Here is a 21,294-nt window from a genome sequence, read left to right on the forward strand (position 1 = left end):
TTTGTATTGCTTCCTTTCTTTTTTTGCATGTATTTAGAGATGACTTTCATGTTGCTACCAGTGTTGCATTCTCAGTTTTAGTAGAAACGAGCAACTACCCTGGTAGTTCTGGGTTGCTGAACTACTGAAGTTTCAGACTGTTGAATTTATGGGACTGCTGCCAAACAGGTGACAAAAACTCAGCAATTTGGGGATTCAGTTAGTTAAGGAATACCCAAACTATCTATATTTAACATTCAAGACATTTCAAACTACGCGCAATTGGTATAAAGCGGTATCTATATTTAACAACAAACATTCCAGACATTTCAAACTACGCGCAATTGGTATAAAGCGGTATTTTTATGTATGACTTTTTTGTGGCCCGGGAATATTTAGTGGGTCTTTAGCAACACCAGCTGGCAGCACCAAGCGATTTGTTTTGAAACAGCTGTTACCCGATATCAAAACGTGAACAACAAAAAAAAACATTTGCCGGGCTAGACCAACCATATGGGATTTCTCAGGAAGAACGGGCAAAGGCAAATTAGAAATTATTCACAATAGGCGTGTATGTTTTAACAGCTGATTGATATTGAAAAGCAACGCTGCGATACGAAAGAGTGTGTAAAAGAACAAACAAAGTATGAAAGGCAAATCGCACACACACAAGCAGCCAGTTGCTCATTTCGCCTTTGGCTTTTGAAGTGCGTTGAAATAAAAGTGGCTAAAAGCCTGAAAAACGTATGTGTGCCTTTAACACAAATAATTACTTGTGATAATATTGAACACGAAGTGGGTGAAAAAAACGTCATCGAGTGCCGCATTTCGCCTCCTGTTTGTTGTTGTGTTTGCTGTTGCTTTTCAATTCGCCACTTCGCCTCGCCTCTCTCTAGCTCGCTGGCACTCGCCGCACCGCTCATTCTGCAGCCACCAATTGTCATGGTGTTAAAAGAAGAGGAAGCAGCAGTCCGAGAGCACATTGTGCGCTAGTTGTTGCCGTTTTACACCCAGAAATTGGGCAGATATCGCCCTGAAAGCCCTACCAATCGAAAGGTAACGTTGTTACCTGTAACTTGCGATCGAAAACAAATTACTAGCCCAAGGGGAACCCAGTGAAAAACGTGGCGGAAATTCATACGAAGACGAAACCGAAAAATGTGGTAGGTAGTACTAGAAGTAGAGAATGTGACATGTGTGAGTGTGGTGTGCGGGGTGCCGCGCTGGGCATTTTCTTTATAAAGGGGAGACCAAAAAAAACCTAACGTTTTTTGGGCGTGCGCCTCCAACTGCCGGCAAAAAAATATATGTATGTAAAACTACTAATAAGCTGACGCAGTAACTGCAGCAAGAACAACACTGATAAGAGGCGGTATGTGGTAAAGCATCTTGGCAAAAAAGGAGAGCTCATGATAATGCGCACTTTATATAATTGCAGTTACCTGTAAGAAAATCCCAATAGTGTTCGTTTCTTTCTGTGTTTGTGTGTGTGGGCGGCTAACGGCTTACGCATTCCTGGCAGAATCCAATTCATAGGATTTCTGCGATGACGTCACTACAATTTCATTGCAATCATTTCAATTTGATGTATGTACACATCTTAAGTGTAAGTTCGGGCGAAAGCTTCCTCGATCAGTGGCCACTGGAAAAGCAAGTCACTGGAAATACAAGAAGTTGGCACAGGTTTACGTTTTTTTTTTCAATAATAAATAATAATAATTTATTTCGATGCCAAATGTGTGAGTGGACCTTAACTTTGGAAATTGGCGGTATAGGTCATTTTTTGAACCTTATGAACTAGCATACAAATTTTTGTATTCGAAATCGTTATAAACCATGGCCTAGTGGCCGGTACACTTCTTAAGACAATACCTGTATGGGATATGAAGAAGTCCCACTTCACGGTTAATTATCTGCTAAACAAAGTTCTAAAATGTAGGAAATGTGTTTAAACAATGAGTTGCGTATATGTTTAAAAATATTGAAGCTATGAAGATTTTCACCTCAATTATTCGATTCGTATATTGTTTTCCGATTTGAATAAAATTAATTTCGTAAATCTGAACTATTAAATTTTTGTCCAAAAGATTTAAACAAAATTAAAAACGTAATTCTAAAACCACTCAAAAAAACGTAAAAAAATAAACAAAATGGAAAGGTTAAAATTTTTTTTGTTGTTTTTAATGCTCCTATGATATATTTGTCCGTTTTTTTTGTTTATTAAATTTAAACCGAAATTTTGAAATAATAAACCATTTCTATATCTCAAAGAACTAAAAGAAGAAAAAACAGTCAAGTTATAATTTGCTTTTCTCTAGTTTCTGTAGAAACGGACAGACGGACATATCTAGATCAACTCTTTCTCTTAAATCAAATCATTATATGTTATCAAATCTAACGAAAATTAATAAAATTTTCCCAGACTGATCTTGAGCTTGAACACAGAACGCACGCCTTATTCTCCTCGGTTTTGGCTCGTCGGCTATTGTGATGATGATCTTGTTCTGCAATTCAGGACGGCCTTAGTAATTATTTCAAAATGCGACCAGAAAAAAACTACAGAGAACACTCCTAGACTTAAAGCTATTTATTGACCTATTTCTACTTAACGCGCAAGATGGAAACGCTTTCCTCATAAAAAGAATTTACATTTCGCCCTGTTGATCCGTTGCTTTTCCCAACTAGTATAGCCACCTCCCCTAAATGGCACTCTGAAAAATTCTGATTGCCCTATACTACCAGCCACTACACATGCCACATTGTTACAAATACCACGCCTTAGAATCGAAGACAAAAATCTTATCTACAGTGCACACTGGGCTAGAATGCTAATTTTTTGCTGTCTTTTTTTCTTGTATGGCTAAAGAGCTGAAATAAAGCCTATTGACTTCTTAAAAGATTCAACTTTTCAACCAACTAAAAATACAATTTTAAAGACTTATATAAGTTATTGTTAATCCAAACCAAATTCGGAAGTTATTTTTAAAATAAACTAGTCTCTCAGTTTTAAAGCTATCTGCATGAAACTTTCCCAATAGTTGTCTTTCTATTGCAGGTAGTACATAAGTCGAACGGACAACTATAGTATATAGCTCTCATAGCAACAATCGGAAAAATAAATGAAAAAATTATAACTTTGCTGTTCGCTTCCTTTGCTTCCTTTCTTGTTTGATTTTAAAATATTTTATGATGCAGTCATATGTGGCTCTTGAGGGTATGCGTTATTATATGTTTTCTATATGTATTTTGATTCTCGTATGAGAAGATATGATGTATAGACTTCTAAAACTGACTCTCCTTCAAAGTTAGTCCAAACTTAAAACCGCAATTCTCGAAGACTAAAGCAAATCCGCGCAAAATCGGCGTTAGAAATTAGTTGTTTATTGATGAAATTATTTATTTTTAAAGGAATCATCATTCCCCAAGGGTACTCGAAAGTGTAAAGCAAAGTATTCATATGCGAAAAAATCCTTTATTCGGAGTAAGTTATAGATTATTTCTTAAATTAAAAAGGAAAATAATAAGAAAACACAGTATCCTAGCATTGTTCTATACTTAGATTTCGATTCTTAGGCGTGGTATTTGTAATAATGTGGCTTGTCTAGCGCTGGCAGTATAGGACAATCAGAATCCTTCAGAACGCCATCTAGGGGGTAAAAGTAACAGGTCAGCATTGCGAAATCTAAATTTTTTTTATGTGAAAAGCGTTTTCATCTTGCGCGCTAAGTAGTTTTTTTGAAGTTGTAGGGAAATGGGAACGGCCAATGGAAGGGTGGGCGAAGCAAGCCTTAATAACAGCAGTGCTTGGCCAAAAAGTTTTTTTCTCTGAAGTTTTTTTTTCTTGCCGCGTTTTGTAATAATTACTAAGGCCGCATTGATTTGCAGAGCAAGATCATCCCACAATAGACTACAATAGCCCAAGATCAGTCTGGGAAAAATGAATTAATGTTCGTTACATTTGATTACATATAATAGTTTGATTTAAGAGAGACAGTCGATCTAGCCAAGTCCGTCTGTCCTTTTCTACGCAAACTGGTCTCTCAGTTTTTAAGTTATCTGCATGAAACTTTCCCGAAAGTTGTCTCCCTGTTGCAGGTAGTATAGAAGTCGGAACGAGCCGAATCGGAAAACTATTGCATATTGCTTCCATAGGAAAAATCGAGAAAAAAAATAATCAAATTATAGCTTTGCTGTTTTTTTATTAATTTTTTGTGGTTTTAGATATAAAGTACAGGTTTATTATTTTAGAATTACGGTATAAATTTGATTAAAATTATACGGCTATGTCATATAGCTCCCACTAAAGCAACCTGAATATCAAAAAAAAACTTAAGAAATACAACATTTTTATTTTTCTATTTACATTTATTTTTTATTCTTTCGGACATAATAATTACGCTTTTAATAAAATCTAAAAGCAATACCGTATAGTTGTCCTAGAAACGATCGAATAATTGAGCTGCAAATCATCATAGCTTTAATGTATTTTGACCATCTACGCATGTAACACAAAACTTACACGTTTTAAAAAATATTTAATTTTTGCACAAGATGCAAGGGTATAAAATTTGGCTTGCCGAAGTTAACTTGTAGTCTATAATACCCTTGCTTCTTTTTGCATTTTACTTACAAAAGCTGCAATTCCTATGCAAGGTACCATTTTTATACCCTTGCAGAGGGTATTATAATTTCAGTCAGAAGCTTGCAACGCAGTGAAGGAGACGTTTCCGACCGTATAAAGTATATATATTCTTGATCAGCATCACTAGGAGAGTCGATCTAGCCATGTCCGTCCGTTTCTATGCAAACTAGTCTCTCAGTTTTAAAGCTATCTGCATGAAACTTTCCCAAAAGTTTTCTTCCTATTGCAGGTAGTATATAAGTCGGAACGAGCATGGACGACTATAGCATATAGCTCCATATTAATGAAAGAAATTATAACTTTGCTGTTTTTAAATTTTTTATTTTAGTTCTTCGACGTATAGTAATGGTTAACTATTTCAGAATTACGGTTTAAATTTCATCAAAATCGGAGGACTATAACATATAGCTCCCATAGGAACAATCGCAAAAATAAATGAAAAAAATTATATCTTTGCTGTTTTGACATTTTTTTTTATTTCTTCGACATATAGTAATTGTTAAATATTTCAGAATTACGGCTTAAATTTCGTCAAAATCGGACGACTATAACATAAAGCTCCCATGGGAACAATAAAAATATTTAAAAAAAACGGCTGTAAAGCGTATGTTAAGTGCTATTGGCAGATGTTAAAGAAGACAAAATAGGTCGAGCAGTAGAAAAATATAAAATCTGTATAAATCGTTTTACCAGGGGATTGTTGAAATTAATACCTTGTTAGATTCGTGGATTTAAAGCCAAAAATTCAATAGTAGCGTAATCTAAAAAGCAACAAGGAAATATATAGAAATCGTCACTGGCGTTTTCAAAAAAGTCGCGTTAATGTGAACACAAAAACCTACTTAATAATTTAATAAAAATAAATATGTTGTCATCTATTACGAAAGATTTAGCGCGCCTTTGACTTTCTTTAATTCGTTTTTAAACTTAACCCAAAGCAGAGACTCGCGGTTACATATCAATAACAGTGGATAGCTCAATAAATTATTTCTTGAGCAGCGTTTTTAGTATTTTGTCTTTGCTAGCCTGAGTTTTTATGGTTTTTTTATGCCTTTATTATTCTTTTTAAGCATTTTATTCATAATACCCTTTCACAGGGTATTTTAAATTCAGTCAAAAGTGAAGTAGACATTTTCGACTTTATAAAGAATATATATTCTTGATCAGCATCATTGGGAGCCGCCTTGCCGTTTATAATCAAGCTAGTCTCTCAGTTTTAAATCTATTTTCGGGAAAATTTCCCAAAAGTAAATTTTCTATTGTATTGTATTGAAAAAAGGGGAAAAAATATAGCTTTGCTTTTCCAATTTTTTGTTAGTTCTTTTTAAATTTGTTAAAAATCGGACGAATAAATAATATAGCTTCCATGGGAACAATTGGGGTTCAAAACTTAAACGATCGAAAAATAATGGACCTGATAATCATTATTGCTTTAATGTTTTTAAACATATTCGAATTAATATCGATTTTTTTTGCAAAGCTTCAAGGGTAAATATTTATTTCGGCTTGTAAAAGATTGCTTCCTTTCTAGTTTTGATTTTGTGCAGGACTCTAGACACTGTCAAAAGTCGGGCAGTTATATGTATACCTAATATGTATACCTAGAAAGCTAAAACAAAGCAGATTGTCTTCTTTAAAAATTTACCTTTTCAAAAAACTTAAAAATGTTTCTGGTTTTTATACCCTTGCAGAGGGTATTATAATTTCAGTCAGAAGTTTGCAACGCAGTGAAGGAGACGTTTCCGACCCTATAAAGTATATATATTCTTGATCAGCATCACTAGTAGAGTCGATCTAGCCATGTCCGTCTGTCCGTCCGTCTGTCCGTCCGTTTATATGCAAACTAGTATCTCAGTTTTAAAGCTATCTGCATGAAACTTTCCCAAAAGTTGTCTTTCTATTGCAGGTAGTATATAAGTCGGAACGAGCCGGATCGGACGACTATAGCATATAGCTCCCATAGGAACAATCGGAAAAATAAATGAAAAAAAATTATAACTTTGCTGTTTTTTAATTTTTTGTTTAGTTCTTCGACATATAGTAATGGTAAAATATTTCCGATTTACGGTTTAAATTTCATCAAAATCGGACGACTATAGCATATAGCTCCCATAGGAACAATCGGAAAAAAAAATGAAAAAAAATTATAACTTTGCTGTTTTTTAATTTTTTGTTTAGTTCTTCGAGATATAGTAATGGTTTAATATTTCAAAATTACGGTTTTAATTTCATCAAAATCGGACGACTATAGCATATAGCTCCCATAGGAACAATCGGAAAATTAAATGAAAAAAAATTATAACTTTTCTGTTTTTTAATTTTTTGTTTAGTTCTTCGACATATAGCAATGTTTAATTATTTCAGAATTATGGTATAAATTTTATCAAAATCGGACGTCTATAGCATATAGCTCCCATAGAAATAATAAAAATATATAAAATAAATATCTAATAATTGAGCTGCAAATCATCATAGTTTCAATGTTTTTTTTAGCACATACTCAAGTAAATCATAATTTAAATGTTTTCAAAAGTATTTAATTAATGCAATAGCTGCAAGGGTATATGAACTTCGGCTTGCCGAAGTTTGCTTTCCTTCTTGTTATTGATAAAGTTATTTCAAAACAAAGTCGGAAAACATTAAGTTTTTATTCATTTTTTATTTTTAGAAAAAAAATCGGTTTCGATTCAAGTCAATGCATAGTAGAAAATGAAACCACTTAAAAATATTAGATTGAGATATATACCCTTTTAAAAAAAAATCTTTATCACATTAAAAATGTGTATATTTTTTGATACATTTTAACAACTATATTATTTAATGACCAGGTTATTTAATATTTTTTATGAGGGATGCAGCGTACCCTTGGACTGTGAAAAAATAAAAGTTAAATTTTTGCTGATGCTGATGCTGATCAAGAACATATATACTCCTATGGTCGTAAATGTCTCCATCACAGCGTTGCATACTTTTGGCTGAAATAGTAATGCTCTACTACAAGGGTATAAAACGGCACATAATGCTTTTATCAGCGGATAAATTAATCCAGATATGTGAAAAATATGGTGTTATGGTAGAACGCAGCAGTGCAATTTTTGCCGATAAGCCAAAGGAATCACAGGAATGCAATGGAATTTTCTTGGGTCAGATTTTGGTGGCAACATAGTTGAATGACCTCAACACGCTTACGCCCAAATGCCCAGCAATACTCAGTCAATTATGCACGTCCGTATACACATGCTCCAAAACAGGCAATGGCGGCCATCGAAGACGACGCTGTCTCAAGTCGCATGGTTTTTTTTCAATCTCCATGTATTGGGCGACGTTTTTTCTCGAGTCTGCAGTTTTTATTTTTCTCTTACATTTTTTGTATTTGGTTACTTTGATTTCGCTTGGCCTTCGGGCGCAGTCTTGGTTTCTTGGTCAGGTCTTTTTTGAACCAGTTGCTCTAAGCGCCTCTGTTACCTGTTCGGCTCTGTTTGGTATACACATCGTTTTGTGCTGCCATAGATCGCACGGAAGCGGTGATTTGAACATTCCGTTTTGTTTTCCCTATGCCTCCAAACAATTTAAAATTACAAAAGCACTGCCAGCTTTAATGCGACGATAAGGCCTTCCAAAATTGTGATATTGAGGTCACTCTTAGTAGTGTTTGATTACATGAATGAAACATTTTTAATAGAGCCACTGACTTTAATATACAGTTGTTATGTCCTGGAAAAATCGAAATTTTTTAGTTATTAAAACTGAAATATCAATTTTAAAATAAACAATATTTAAAATAAATAAAATGTGTAGTTCTAATCTTGAAGAGCAATGACCACTTTGATTTCATCATATGTGCTGCCTTTTTTTTTACATTAATAACAGACCGTAAGAGGGCCACATGAGGAGGCATGTCTCCACTCACACGGTCAAACACTCGCTGGTATAATAAACTTAAGCGAAACGAGTGAGTTGAAAGCTATTTCATTAATATGTTTTTGTTGTTTACTGTGCAGGCCGCTTCTATAGCAAGAGTAAAGGGTATATTGTAATCGTTGAAAAGTATGTAGCAGGTAGAAGGAAACGTTTTCGATTCTATAAAGTATGTATATTCTTGATCAGGATCAATAGCCGAGTCGATCTAACCTGTATGAACGTCGAGATCTCGCAAGGGTATATAAACTTTGGCCTGCCAAAGTTTTTTTCTCTTCTTGTTTTAAAAAAAAATGTATTTTTTCCTGTTTTCACGGCTGGTTTTCTGGTATTTTACTAAAAAAAATAACTTGTTTAATGTTCATAGGTTAGTATTTTGCCGGCAGAGCAGTATCAGAGCGCCGGCAGAGAACTACACAGACAGTATAAATCGCACTCGGTATGCACACATTGACAAGTTTCTTCGAAGAAGTGCTAGCATGTCATTAATGAGTTACTCTGATCAGCATCTTCGCCGGAGATAATTGATATTGAGCGCGGTGTTGACATAGTGGAAAGCGGTTGTATGACAATTTTTTGTGTTGTTCAATGTGGGTGACGTCGACTATCCTTCGGTGCCCCCGGTAAGCACATAATATCACTTTCATTGGGTAACCAGCTGTAGGCTTTAAACAAAAACATATTTCGGAGCCAATCACATCGAACCGTGTCCGTAATTTATTTTTAGGTTTTGCGTCGTATCTTTTTTACGATCTACACTAGCATATTGCCTTCTTAAAAGATTGATCTTTTAAACCATTTAAAAATACAATTTTAAGGATTTTTATAAGATATAGTAAATCCAAACCAAAGTCGGAAAGTGTTTCAAGCTTTTGCATACTTTATTTTTTCAATATACATTAAGGTATAAGATTAAGTGGTTTCAGAATAATTAACGTTTAATAATCTTATCTTTTGGTGCCCGCGAAGCCAATATTAGTAAAATAATCGACTTAACAGAAATGCATACGTTTTTATTGTTTCATCTTTGGATCTACATCATTAAAAATTTAAAAAAGAATAATTTTTTTTTAATTTTAAAAGGCTTTATGATGGCGGCTTAAGAAGATATGAGGGATACTTTTGGGAAGCAGCATACTTTTGGGCTGCTTCTCCTTCAAAATTTAATCCATACTTAAAACCGCAATTGTCGAAAACTAAAGCAAAACCGCGCTAATCGTCGGGAGCAATTGGTAGTTTATTGTTTAAAGAATTTATTTTTATTTTATCATTTCCCGAGGGTACCCGAAAGTACTCGTAAAGCAAAGTTTCCTTATGCAAAATAAATGTTCAAATCTCGCGCCCGCTGGTCCAAAAAAATTGATTTTTCGAAAGTAAAAACATTACCCTCCCTTCAGATAAAGCTCTAGTATCTTTATTCAATAGATTTCTATCTTGTTGGCTCGAAAACCCCCAGTTTCTTTGAAATTTCATCGAAAAGTATGACTGGTAAAAAGATTACAATTTCGCACCGAATTTGGTAGAAGTAATAGCGTCCATAAATTATTAAAAACGAAAAAAGGCTACGCCTGTGCTTGTTTTTAGTCATCTTTATAGAAAAAAACATTTTATTTTTGATTGCCAGTGTCTCTGATTAACTCTGGGTCAATGTTATCTTTGAGGTTGGAATTGGCAGAGCCCAAACCAAAAAATGGACGAAAAAACTTTAAAAATACAGAAAAATCGCCTGAAATAGTAAGTGAGCAAGGTATTTAGCCTACACATGCATTTTCTGTCGCAGAGTGCCAAATGGGAACATTTAAATGTGTACTTATTTAGTCGAATGTTTAATTATTTTTTGTCACAAAATTTTATATCCGTAACCGAAATTTGTTTTGGTTACGGTAGCGTAACTGTAAACGAAAACTAAAAATATTAACCAAAACCGAAATCGAAATAGTCATATTGGTTAAAACTGTAAATTGATATTTGATATGTTTTTAAACCCTGCTTTTGATTGATGTATTACTTGTTATGATCGGACCATCACTGCAGATTTTCAATCTGCGGCTGTATATAGTATTTGGTGATGCATATTTTTAGAAGAAAATTTACGCCAAGCCAGCACTAGCTGCTCTAAACTTAAACAAGTTGCCCTTTTTGTTGCTTAATAATTTTCGAAAACGAAAAACTGTTAAGGGCCATGTGCCATACATTAAAATTTGAGGAACCTCAAGGGCTATGTAAGGGAATAGTCAATTGGTTACAATCAAACATATACCGTTTTGTTAAGTTCCCAACGATATGCCAACTTAATAATGCCGCTCTAATAAAAGCTCAGGCGGTCCAATAGTTAGCGGTACAGGTCCGAATTGAGCGTTTGGCCACTATGAGCTGCTCCCTTAGTGGATGCTTTCCTGCCCATCCACTATGGGCCAACGACCATAGTCGTTAAAACAAATAATGTAGCTTAGGATGCATTCACCGAAGATCAATCTGCAATGTCAGAAATTCCGGTAGAGGGCGCTTCTGTTAAGATAACAGCTGTTAAATCAGCTGCTCTAATTTCATATTGCAGTTTTAAAGTGCAATTAATTTTTTTGTAATCCATTTGTTTTGTAATCGGCACGCTGCTTTAAAATAGTTAAGTAACAAGGCTGATTTTTAACCATTTCAATTCAGACGTAAATAGCCCCTAAAAATACCCTCTTCCAAAGCACAGCTGTTCTTTTCTGAATTATTGCAAAAAAATTTCAAATTGGTCTTGTTGTTATTCAAGTTCATAACTTAAAATTATTACTGATGAATTTTGAAGCTAAAGGTATTTTCTTTTTCTTGGGTAATAAATAAAAACTAATTTTATTTGTGTATTATGTGAAATTTATTTGTTAAAGTTTAACAGTTTAGCTGCGGAAAGTTGCGGACTTAGTTGTTATCGACAATATACTTACATGCCTTCTTATTTTTTTAAGGTTAAATTTGCCCATTAAAGCCTTTGTGTCGTCTGAATTTTATGTTGTTTCATTGCCTAAAAAATATTGTCTTCGTGATTGTTTAAAGTTAAAAGATTAAATCGGCCGACTCTTATGTATTTTGTAATCGGTTCTATTGACAAAAAAATAGAATCGATTAAAGTACCCATCCTTCTTCCTCCTTCTTACTTAAAAAACACCAAAGTTATGGCATTTTCGATCGTTCATTTATATGGAAGCTATTGGTTATAGTCGTCCGATTTGTCAAATTTTGTAGTATTTAGCTATAATATTTAACTATATTTTTGCTGAAAGTTTCAGAACGATAGCGATAGAAGTATTTATGGCCGCGGATCCACTGTGCACCAGCCCCAACAGCTCCAGTAACAGACAAAACTTCTTTTGAACTTTCAGCTCCATTTCTCTGAAACCAAATGACTTTCTAAAACTCTTGTATATACACACTTTTATAAAAGTGAGACCTTTTGATTGCTATGTGCGTATTAAGTGTTAGTGTGTTTAAACGGTTGAAATCTATCCTGTTATCCATGTAACTAAATGTTAAGGTGAACTGAAGTAGCTTATTTTACCTTGACAAATAAGAACACACTTTGGTAATGGCAAGCAGAAAATTTAGCTGGACACCTACAACAATTATGGAGCAAACACAACTAAAATTTGAAGTGGTTCCAAAAAGATCATGCAAATTGGTTTGAAATCGAAACAGTTATAGTACTTTTGAAACCCTTGACACCGGAGGCAGTCCATCATTTACCGTTCTAGCAAGAGGAACTAGATCACGGAGAATGCAAGCTGGTAATTTATGCATTAACATTGCAAAATTGTGTGATAAAGAACCATTCGATTTGCACGGAAATTTCCTTGGAAGTTAAAACTTTTCCAACCGTTTTTTTGTATCCTTAGGCAACACATATATTAAAAAAATTCAGATCGGTCTATCCACCTTAGTTCTTTGTTAAAACAAACCTTGCACCCTTGCAGAAGGTATAATAATTTCAGTCAGAAGTTTGAAACGAAGTGAAGGAGACATCTCCGAACCTAAAAAATATATATATTCTTGATTGGCACCGTCTGTCCGTCCGTTTCTACGCAAACTTGTAACTCAAAATTAGTTTCAGAGAAGAATTACTGATTTTGTATAAAACAAATTATCAGTAGACTAAAGATTTCGTTTATGTATGCAATCAAATATATAGATAACAACATCAAATAATAAATAGTGGTTGGGTGATACCCCAATACAAATATATTCCCATGCTGCAACACCCAAGCCTAGACTTAAAAATGTGCGCACCCAAATCATATTTCCTGTCCGATAATTATACAAATGACAAGAAAAAATGCAACCCGAGATAATTACACAAAGTTGATTTGAATTGACAATACTACATAGAAGCGCGATCTAGCAGCTGCCCATAAATTTATCCTGCTCTAGTTGCCTAATGCATATAGAATATTTTGAAGGGTAAAATAATTTCACCCCAAGGTTCAAAGAAATCACAAAAAAATACAAGAGACTGAGCAAAAGAAAAATACTTTTTGAAAATCGATTTCGAATGCAATTTATGAGACACATTCTCGAGATACAGCTGCATTATCCAGGACAAAGAAAGTGTGATAGTAAGACCTCGGCCATTGAGACGATTGCGAAAGTCGTTGGAAGTATTGGTTCACTTTCTTCTGCCGAACGGTAACGACAGAATGGCATCTGCCGATGACAAAGGAAAGGCAATTCCGAGGAGTTTTTACATAATCTTATGAATGAATAGAAAAGAGGACATGCATTTTTGGGCCTCCTTCCCATCCGCCAGCCCCCTACTTTTTCGTTTGCATGTGGGATGATCTTTTATAATCCTCAGCGTCCCGAGATCTCCGTGTACGTGCTCTTAGGGTATGCTCGGGCATCTCAAATACAGATACACACCTGCATGGCTCTTCTGCATCTGGTTTTGCTCTAAGACAGCTGGGCTACATGAATTTGTCCCATTTGTTGATTTTTACTTAAGCGCCGACTTTAAACTGTTAGGAATCTCCTTCCTCTCGGACTTCTGTTAATTTGTTCCCTTTGTGTGGCTTAACAGGTGGTTGCTTGTATAGTTTGTTTAGAGAAAGCCTGCTGTTTCTTAAGATTTATAAATTTAACGACTGAAAAAATTAAAAATCTATAAGTGATCTCTCAAAATATTCAGATTAATACGGACTTTTTTTATCAAAGTGCATTCAATGTAATTTCGTATAATATGGATTGAGATATTGTATAATTAAATTAGAAAAAAAGTAATCTTCGGCAAGCCGAAGTTTATAAACCATTGCAGCTATTACAAAAATAAAATGTTCTATAAAACGACGTTATTTTGATTTGTAGGCGTATACGCTCATACAAATTTTCAACAGAGTCAAGAAAAATCTAATTTGAATTTTTATGTGGTGCGTATAAAAAATAGATTTTCATTTGCGTATAGATAGATGTTTCAAGTATAGATGATGATTAAGAATGTATATATCTCCTTCTAACTAATATTACAATACCATCTGGAAGGGTATACAAATTTACAAGTTGGTTGGTTGTGAATTTTAATTAATATAAAAAAAGTATTTTTTGAATCATTTTTGAACGGAGTAAGTTATGTGGGTCATTTTACTAAACCTGGCCCAAATACTCCCAAAATTTGTAGTATAACATTTGTAGTATAACATTTTTTTTTTTAAATTCCGCGGCATCGTTACCACATGTGCTACCGTCTACTTTTTCACTTACATTTTTGTTGTAAAACACTTTTGGTGATTGGGTAAGTAGTACAAAAGCAGAACAATACCAGAATTGGGGATACAAGGAGTTGGGCTAGTTTTTTTTTAAAGTCATCAGGCCATGCATTCAGCAGCAATTAAAAAAACATTAGTTTCCCACCCACTCCTCTCTTTCTGTCTCGCTCACGTTATGTTTTGCTGTTTTGTTTGGCTGATAAGAGCATGGAGTGTTACCCGTGGAAGAAGAAGAGCACTGCTTGCCTCAAATTTGAAAAAAAAATATGTCAACGACCACAAAACTTGTTTCGCACAGAAATCGAGATGTGAAGTTGGGTGGCAGAGGGCGGGAGCGGGAGCAAGTATGTACGTATATAGGGTGGTCCGATCAGCTCTGCCGAGGAGGATACATTGTTCAGCTCTCTCTCTCTCCTCTCTCACAGAGACCAGCGACTGGCAATAACAACGTCCTCAGAATAGAGCAGCTCTCGCGTTGAGATCACCTCATATAGTTGCATCATGGGTTGAACCACATGTCGCATTAATGTTGTTGTCTGCCCCACTTGGGGTCTCTCTGCCCCTTTCTCGCGCCCTCCCCCTCTGTCACTCCCTTTTTGTCTCCACATGATTAGCATTCCATGATTCGCATTCCAACAACAACAATAAAAGAAGAACGAAAAAAGCGAGGTGTTGCAAATCAAAATAAAATTTACAAATTCCATTCATGAAATTTGGCTGCGTCGACGTCACCGCCAAGCTCCACACACACATACCCAAGGCCAGAGAGAGAGAGAGAGAGAGAGCGCCTCAAATTTCTCCACCCAGCTCCATGCTGTCCTGCTGTGCCCCACCCCACGTCCCTTTTCCTACTTTACGTTTGTGTGGTGGTGCGGGTGCATGACTGCGTGTGGCGCTCGCAATGCTTTAACGCTCATTTCTTGACTATGCTATTTTAAATACCCAGTAGTTGTCCTTCCATTTGAAGGAGTACTAAAGTACTTAAGGAAGCCTCTAATTATTATTTATAGATACATAAATGCCTGTAAATTGGATGTTAATTTTTGTTTAAAGCTAAAAAATAAAAATTAGGTATTTCAAACAATAGTTTTACAAATTTTTAAGAGGTTTTAATATAATTTTAAACATGATATTTTTAAAACTTGTATTGTATTATGTACATTATCTTAAAGATAAATATTGATTTCATTTGTCTAAATGGAATAATCAAAATAAAGCGTGTTTGTTGTTAAATTATTAAATCTTTAAAGGCTTGCATTGAAATCGAGACATATTAGCTTTTTTAGAATTTCAGATATGGTATTGATATATGATATATTTATTCTGCCTACGCATAAAAGAAGGCGAAACAGACAGACGGATTCAACTCTCCTTCACTATCTGAAGTTATAAAATGTATTCTTAAAAACCGTTTTAGATGGACAAAAACCATTACTTTTTCAATTTTTTTTTATCGAATTATTTTTTTTTTTGTTTCATGATTTTGTATATCTAAGATGTTTGACATTTTTTTGAAAACTTGAGCATGGATAATGATTGTCTACACCACTTTGTTGGAAGGCTTGCTCTTAATTTTTTTTCGTTAGGTTCCAACTTTTTATTACTTATCAGGGTATCTAAGCGGTTTCGTAACCGTTATCCCCAACCGGTAAACCGAATCGTAAACGTAACCAAAATAGATAATAGCATTTTTTTTCATTGAAAAAAAGAAAAAAAACGAAAAAAAAATTTTGTTTATTCATACAAAAATGCCGCGACCAAAAACAAAGCCCTAATGAAAATTTCACACGTTCGACAAAGTCAAAAATTTAAGTTAGTGTACTTAGTGTGAAAAAAAGTGTTCATGAGTAAATAAATTCGTTTGTATTAAGTCATTAAGCGTTTCAAAGTAATTAAATACCAACAAATTAAAAGCTTCTAGAAACTTTCCACATTCTTCGTGCGAAAATCTTATTTACTCTAATAATTAATTTTTTGCAATAATAGATAGTTATAATGTTAGAAATCTTATTTTTATTTGAACCGGTACAATACCGATACCCGCAACTTGTTTTTTTTTTTTGGCGGTACCGTAACCGCAACCGAAATACAAAAAAAGGTAACAAAACCGAAACAGTAATCGAAATAGTTATATTGATTGTAACCTTAACAGTAACCGAAGCAGATATTTGATTCGGGTTTAATCCATGTTATAAGTTATTTAAAATTTTTCAAACTAGGTATTCAGCTATTGCGTAATTTTTGTGAGAAAAGAAAAAAAACGACATCATTAGGCCAGGATACAAAAAGAGCTAAGCCTTGACTTTTAACTGAATAGCTAAATAAATTTTTAGATAGATGTTGGCAAAGATTTAGTGTGCTCGCGGTTGCATATCGCCGAAAGTCGAATGCTTATGAAATTATTTCTTGAGCAGTATTTGTAGCATATTTTCTTTGATAGCCTCAATACTACTGTTCATAGGCCAAACCCAAAATTTGCCACCAAAATGTTCGCCCCGTTTTTATACCCTTGCAGAGGGTATTATAATTTCAGTCAGAAGTTTGCAACGCAGTGAAGGAGACATCTCCGACCCTATAAAGTATATATATTCTTGATCAGCATCACAAGGCGAGTCGATCTAGCCATGTCCGTCTGTCCGTCCGTTTCGACGCAAACTAGTCTCTCAGTTTTAAAGCTATATGCATGAAACTTTTCCAAAAGTTGTCTTTCTATTGCAGTTAGTATATAAGTCGGAACGAGCCGGATCGGACGACTATAGCATATAGCTCCCATAGGAACAATCGAAAAAATAAATAAAAAAAAAATTATAACTTTGCTGTTTTTTAATTTTTTTGTTAGTTCTTCGACATATAGTAATGGTTAAATATTTCAGAATTATGGTTTAAATTTCATCAAAATCGGACGACTATATCAAATAGCTCCCATAGGAACAATCGCAAAACAAACACAAAAAAATTATAACTTTGCTGTTTTTTTAATTTTTTTTCTTAGTTCTTCGACATATAGTATTGGGTTATTATTTTAGAATTACGGTTTAAATTTCATCAAAATCGGACGACTATATCATGTAGCTCCCATAGGAACAATCGGAAAAAAATGAACAAAAATTATAACTTAGCTGTTTTTAAATTTTTTTCTTAGTTCTTCCACATATAGTATTGGGTTATTATTTTAGAATTACGGTTTAAATTTCATCAAAATCGGACGACTATATCAGATAACTCCCATAGAAATAATAAAAATATATAAAATAACTATCTAATATTTGAGCTGCAAATCATCATAGCTTCAATGTTTTTCAACATATACGCAATTAAATCATAATTTTAATGTTTTCAAAAGTATTTAATTCCTCCAATAGCTGCAAGGGTATATGAACTTCGGCTTGCCGAATTTTGCTTCCTTTCTTGTTTTATACAAAGTTTTTGTTTTTTTACAATCAACATATTTTTGGTGTATACAAACTTCGACAAAAAACAGAAACATTTTTGTGCCGTTTTTCTGGAACGTTTTACAGGGTAACAACTGGTTTAGTCAAGCATCCTTTAAGTTGCATTCCAATTCGTTGTTTTTCCTATTTGGCGTTCTCGCCGGATGTACTGTTGTTGCAGCTGATGGGGCTGTTGTTTTTATGTCTAACCGTTTCATCTGCCGGCTTTCTTCTCACTGAGCTGCTCCCCTTCGCTTCCCTCCCTCCCTGTCCGTCTCGCAATCCAGTTCGTCTGGTGGGGTCTAAAGACTGGCCCGGATTCTCTGGTTCTTTGTTCCGACTCAGGGTATGGAGCTCTGGGGCTGCGTGAGTGCAACTTTGTTGTCGCCACCTCCAGCCACTCTACATCGCCCTTTTTGTCGTCTGTCTGGGCAATTACAGGCGAAATACGCTGCGGTCGCAATTTTACACACATTTTTATACGACCTGGATTTTTATGGGGGTGATGCAGGAAGCTTTTAGAACTTATATTTTCCTCCTTTTTTGCCGCAAAACGCAAAGTACATAAGATTCCTACGACCCGTTTGAAATGCAGCCATATGGTGTCTTATTTAAAAAAAACTGTGTGGCTACAAACAAAGAAACGGTATATAGTTTTTAAAAAAGTTTTACGGTCTGAAAAATTGTAGGTCTAATATTTATATTATTTATTATTAATAACCTTTACACTTTGATGTACTTTTTTTTCGATAATGTGCAACTTTATGGGAATTAAGTCCTAAATACATATTTTGTTGATTGCTTGATGATATTGTAGTTGTCGCTGAGGCTGATTTTTATTGATTACATGAAACGCTGTAGACGTATCATATTCCTTGAAGCCCACCATCGCACTGAAGCCCCGTGTTGGTCCTGCATTGTGCTGAACATTCAATGGAATTCTCAATTTGAGTGCAAACTAAGGAGCTTAGGATGGTGAGCAGGGGAGAAAGCTGTCGAAGGCCGAGCGGCGGCAGAGCTACGGCAGAGGGCTTTTTAACTCAGTAAGTTCTGAAATAATAGCCCGATTTTAAAATTTGTGCCTACCGAAAGTTTGCACATGTCTCAGAAAACATAACCCAAAAGCCTGCAGCTCAAATGAAAATAAATGAAAAAAAATGTAATTTCTTAATAATACCATACAAATTTAATGGATAAAAATTGTGTATTTGGTTATTTATTGATTTTTAAAAATACTAATTTACAAAAAAAAAAAAGTTAAAATATAAAACAAATTTGTGAAGAAGATACATAGCCATTTCCAAAACTGATTGTGTATTCGTTTTATATTAGTGGATATACTTGACATGTTGAATTTTGTGCCTCAATAGTAATTCGTAGAAAGAGTTATCAGGAATTCTTTCGTTTTACAAGAGCAGTAAATTATTCACTGCAGATGACTGTTGTTTTTGCGAACTCCTTTTTCCCAACCGGGACACACGATTCTAGTGGTTGCCGCAAATAAAATACATTAACAAAAATAATGAATTCCTCCTTTTTACTTTAACCTCAAGTTGGCTTAACTTCATTTGTTTCATTGTAATGCAGGCAACATGAGGTTAAGGCCAGATCAGGTTAAAATACAAAAAAACAGGCGAAATTTTTCAGTTTTGCGGTTTATCAAGGGGGATTAAAGGAGCAAAGAAGTTGTACCCTTTACACCAAGTCGCGAGCCACAGGTAATCGCAGGAGCTTATTGACCAGCTTAGTCTGACAAACAGACACCATTCGAATCTACTAAAAACTCCAAGATATGCTTTTTCCCTGCTAAGCTGCTATTGTTGCAGTTACATTTTTGAGCTCCTGCATACTTTATTTAGAATTTCGTTTTCGGAGTAGCAAATATGCAAACTACCTATAAACACAATAACTATTAAAATTTAAAAACAGACAAGAAATATTTATTAAAATAAAGTTAATTATACCGATCACTATTCCGAGATCTCGGAAACTATAAAGGCTTGGGATTTGGGACTCCACACCAGCCTAGATATTCTAGTTATTTTTAAGTAGTGCAAGTTTATTTCAAAACGTGGTCACGCCCTCTCCAACGCTCTCAAATAGCGAAAGTCTGTCTTGTAACTCTGAGGCATTTTAGACTATAGTTATTAGGCTGTGTGAGTGAGTTTCGGTCAGATCTATTGGCAGACACAAACAAAATTAAAAATCGGGCAATTATTTTATAAGTTATTGAGCTTATTCTACCGCTGCTCTGCCGGCAAATCACTGTTCTATTCTATTCTTTTCTATTGATCGCTTATGTAGAGAGGCAGAGTAAAAGATTTTTTAGCAGGGGGTGGGGTGTTTCTAATGCAGCTCAACAGATGGCACCACCTTTTCAGTTTGGAATTTGTTAGCTGATTAACGGGTATCTAGTAGTCGGGAAACTCGACTTGTGTTTTGTTGTTTTCCGTAAAAGATTATGTCTCAGGCCAGTCAACACAGAAATTTTGAAAACACCTTTCCCTTCTGCTGACATGTTTTGTACCAAAATTAAAAACCAAAATCCGTGGGGCGCTAACGCAGTGGAAACGTTCAAACTGAAAGGACTGGAATAACCTTGGGATCAGGTCTGATCAATATGCCGCAATGTAATTTCGTGGTCAGTTGGCTGCCACGATCGTGGCTCTCGGCATTCGAAGCTGTTGACCATCAGGAGCACACACACAATATGTAGCAGCAGGTCCCTGAAATTACATCAAATTATGCTGCAATGCGAGCTAAATATGCGGCGGTGAATTTCGTTTTCGAGGCTACATAATTCGTTCACCTCTAAAAACTCCAGGCCCATTGTGAGGCTATCGGCCGGCCATCTTTAGCATCTCTACGCGTAGTTTCTTAAGTTTGCTTTTATTTCGGAGCATGTGCAGCAAGGAGCCATGAATGCCGTGATACAAAACAGGGGCTGTGTATTGGGCATGAAATATTTTAAACGCTCCGATGGCAAAAGCCTTTCTCTCTGTGAGCACAGTCACACAAAACGTATTTGCTTTAATTTCAATGAGAAACTGAAATGGCATTTAATTGGCATTGTTGAGGTGGACAACTTGGAAAATACGTGTTTAACCCCCGTAACCTATGGGTTCTACTGATAAGCACAGTTTGCACTAGTTAGTCGACCTTTAACACTTTACACTTAAATGTTAAGTTGTAGACTAAACGTGTAACCTTTAGGCTTTGGCTTGAAATATAAATTTTTGAATATGGTTTTTAAAAACGGGTTTTACATTTCTTTTTTTGTGTTCTTTAGACATACAGAGCAATCATTATGTGTGTAATAAAAATCCTATCAAATTTTAGTATAGGTTTTACTCAACATTTTACTTATGAATAATTTAATTATCAAGAATTAACCTTGAATTCGGTATCTTGCTTTGCATTTAACTATATTATCATCTCGATTAGGATAGAATAATGTTTCCATTTTACTTAATCCCCTTAGAGTTGAATATTAGCCTTATCAATCTGCCGGCAAGTTTGTCCCACGGTTGACTGGGGCTAGACTTTGGACTAGTCGCACTTACAATACTTAGCTGGCTCCGCTGATGCA

The 21,294-nt window shown here is 34.9% G+C and overlaps 1 protein-coding gene across 2 annotated transcripts in view; it reads left to right on the forward strand.

Moving 5' to 3' along the window:
- The first annotated feature begins 469 nt into the window (after nt 1-469).
- LOC128260670 (transcription factor E2f1) overlaps nt 470-21,294 on the forward strand; it is a 55,303-nt gene continuing 34,478 nt past the window's right edge. For both annotated transcript variants that reach the window (XM_052994245.1, XM_052995068.1), the window contains exon 1: nt 470-1,142. The gene's annotated coding sequence lies outside the window, so the exon portion shown is untranslated. The remainder of the gene's footprint in view (nt 1,143-21,294) is intronic.

This window comes from Drosophila gunungcola, chromosome 3R (genome assembly GCF_025200985.1).
Source record: "Drosophila gunungcola strain Sukarami chromosome 3R, Dgunungcola_SK_2, whole genome shotgun sequence".
NCBI lineage: Eukaryota > Metazoa > Arthropoda > Insecta > Diptera > Drosophilidae > Drosophila > Drosophila gunungcola.